The sequence below is a fragment of the Caloenas nicobarica genome, chromosome 1 (assembly GCF_036013445.1).
Source record: "Caloenas nicobarica isolate bCalNic1 chromosome 1, bCalNic1.hap1, whole genome shotgun sequence".
Classification (NCBI taxonomy): Eukaryota; Metazoa; Chordata; class Aves; order Columbiformes; family Columbidae; genus Caloenas; species Caloenas nicobarica.
The window spans coordinates 200,784,398-200,787,600 of NC_088245.1; positions in this window are offsets into that span (position 1 = coordinate 200,784,398).

The following is a 3,203-nucleotide window of genomic DNA, read 5'->3' on the forward strand; positions in this document are numbered from 1 at the left end:
TTTCCACTTGGAAAATCCTTAATTGGGCAGTAGAAGATTCTCTGAACTACTTAGATTACTTTTTTTTCCTTTTTTCTTACTGTAAATTCTGGCACATATTTAAAACTTTATAATCAGTCATTTCATTAACTTGAAAAAACATTTTTCTTTTATGACTGGTCTCTGTTCTGGAACATATTTATGAAAAGTTGTTCCAGCACTGCATTGTATTGATGCTTCACTACAAAATACACAGCGTGTTTATGTGCATCGTACAGTACTCCAAGTTGCAAGTAGGCAACTTTGATGCATAGCTTGACTCTAAATTGCAGCTGGTTGCATGCAACAGTTTCTGTAAGTCTTTCCAACTATTTAAGGATCACTAATGTAATGCACAATAACATTCAATTATTTAAACCACCATCTCAAGAACTCTTGCTTGAAATCTATTGTGTTGGATGTTTTGCAAATGTTGCCAAGAAATTCTGATGCACGCCTCTGGCGGGTTAAAGCAGAGCGCCCTACTCCACTGCCAACGCACAATGCGATAATAAAGTACAAAGCTACATTAAGAAGTTTCTGAGACTTAAATAATATCTGCTTTTCCCTCCTCCCTGTCTGATACATAAAAGATAAAATACTAAACTACTAAATGCAGTAACATGGTTAAGTTCCCTTTAGCCTCACCCTAATCTCTGCAGATTGCCTTGAACAGAACCTGAGGTGGTTTCAGCAGAAATATTAGCTCTTGGGGATGCAGAGCTCAACATGAACTCAACCTTGTAGCAAGCAAGGAAGGAAGAATGAAGGGTGAGATGAGGCTGGGCCTATAGTTTAACTTGTACATGACTCTGTTTGGAGGACAAGAAAGAACAAGTAATGGCAGATAATAAAAATTCAAGATCTCACTGCCACTTGCTTTGAATGTCCAAGCCAATTATTCTTTTCATGAAGGCTGTAACTATCAGTTACATCATGTAAATGACCACAGCTTCATCTGGAAACTCCACTGAGTGACTGCTCTGTGTAGAGTTGGTTAGTTTTCCAGCTTAACTGAAGGTATACAAACTGAGCCATAGGTAGTCCGATAAGCTTGGGCTCTCATTCTGTCTGATCAAGGTTGCTGGATGATCCAGTAAAATAGAGACAGTCCTGACTCGTCCTGATCTTCACAGCAAATTACGATCCTGTTTTGTACAAGTCATGCAGAAATACCAGTGCCAACAGGTACTTTCTTTTATCAGTCTCTACCTTTAACAGAACCCGAGAAGGTACTAGAAGCTCATCGTAACTTGTGTGGTCAGACAACCCCGCTGGGTCTGTTTAAGGGACCAGACTCCACTCAGGCTTATATAACGCCAGTGTAAAGAGCTGATGTCCTTTAAAAGATTTCTGTGCGTGCGCGCATGGTGCTACATGTATTTTGATGCTTTAACACATATTTTCTGTGAACCTTCACTATAGCCCTTATTCTCTCTCATCTGTCCTAGCTGTTCTAGTTAAATTTTGTTATGGTGCATGTAAAGAACATAGAGAAAGAGGTATTCAGTATATGGGATTATAAAACGAGGTAAAGTTCATAGAATCATAGATGACCTCCAGAGCTCATCTAATCCAGCTCCCTGCTAATGGCACATCTAATCAGATCTATTTGAGTCTTGAACATCTCCAAATATGAAGACCCCACAATCTCTCTGGGCAATATGCTCCAGTATTTCACCACTCTCATGGTGATCTTTTTTCTACTAAAATCTGAGTGGAATTTCCCATCTTCCGTCTTGTGTTTGGTACCTATTGTCCTATACTGACTAACTGACTTTTTGTGTATGTCTGAAGTGTGTTAAGTGATCCCTAACTCTCCCTTCCTCTGCTGTGGATCCTGCTCCACTCCCAGACTGTGCCAGTAGTAATTATTAGTCATTATAAACCCCTTTCTTCTTGTCCTTCACCTCCTTCGCTAGTTTCACCTCTGGCTGAGCTTTGGCTTTGCAAACTCTACTCTGATATGTGCATGAAAATTCTTTGTGTTCCTCTCAAACAGCTGTGTCCAGCTTCTGGGTCCTTCTTTGTGTCTGAGCTCACGCAGGCGCTCCACGTTCATCCGTGCTGGCCTTCTGCCATGCTCCACTTCCCGTTCTTTGGAATGGATCAGAACAGGTATGCATTTTGGGGTATTTATCTGGATTCTAAAGCTCTCCAACGATGATCTTTCTTATTGGGTGGGGTTTTTTATAGCAATTATTACAACAGAGCAGGGATCGTGGCCCAAGGGCATTACTACATTTCAACTACAAGGACTCTACTTTTCTAAGAATTGATTGCTCCCCTTTCTGGAGAAAAATCTGGCTCTGTGTAGTATATACTACGTCTTTAGTTAAAAAGCCCCTCAAGTTCATTGCAGTGCAATTATTTGTTACAAAAGTGGTGACATCATCCTGGTTACAGAACTACAGACCAACAGCAAACAATAACATCATTCTTAAGTCAAGTTTCTGCAACGTCTCCAATGCATAGGGAAACACACATGAGCTCTTCCTGTTATAATGGTAAACTGAATGACTTTGCCAGGAATGAAACAGGAGGACAGGATTGTTCTCTTCAAATTTAAAATTAAAAAATCCTTAGAACTTCTTCACATAATTTTATTTTTCCCTACTTCTGAAGTTGAAAGGTGACTGAAAAGTAGTGGCAATGGCAAAAAAAACCCAAGCCTTTAGCATACAAAATATCCACCCTCTAGAAATTAGGTTCTTCAAGTAAGTACTAAAATTGCAGTGTGATTTTTTTTTCTGAATCTCTGCCTAGACTGGGAACTTAAGGTAGGATCCAGTGTCCAGAGTGCAGGCCCAGATGCACCTGAAATTCAGCTGCGTAGTCCTCAGCAGTGAGAATGATAGGGGTTTTTTTGAGTACTGTTTCAACTTCCGATAAAATCAATGGAAAGAGATCACAGAATTACAGAATCACTGAGGTTGGAAGGGAACTCTCAAGATCACATACTCAAGCAGGGTCACCTAGAGCAAGTTGTCCAGGACCCTGTCCTACTGCATTCTGAATATGTCCACAGATGGAGACTCCACCTCTCTGGGCAACCTACTCCAGTGTTGAACCACCATCACAGTAAAGATCCAGGTCAGGAAGTTCCTAAACATCAAACTTGTGAAAGATGGGAAGGTATAAAGGAAAAATCACTCTTTAGCTGCTCTCATCTCACACTGATTCCT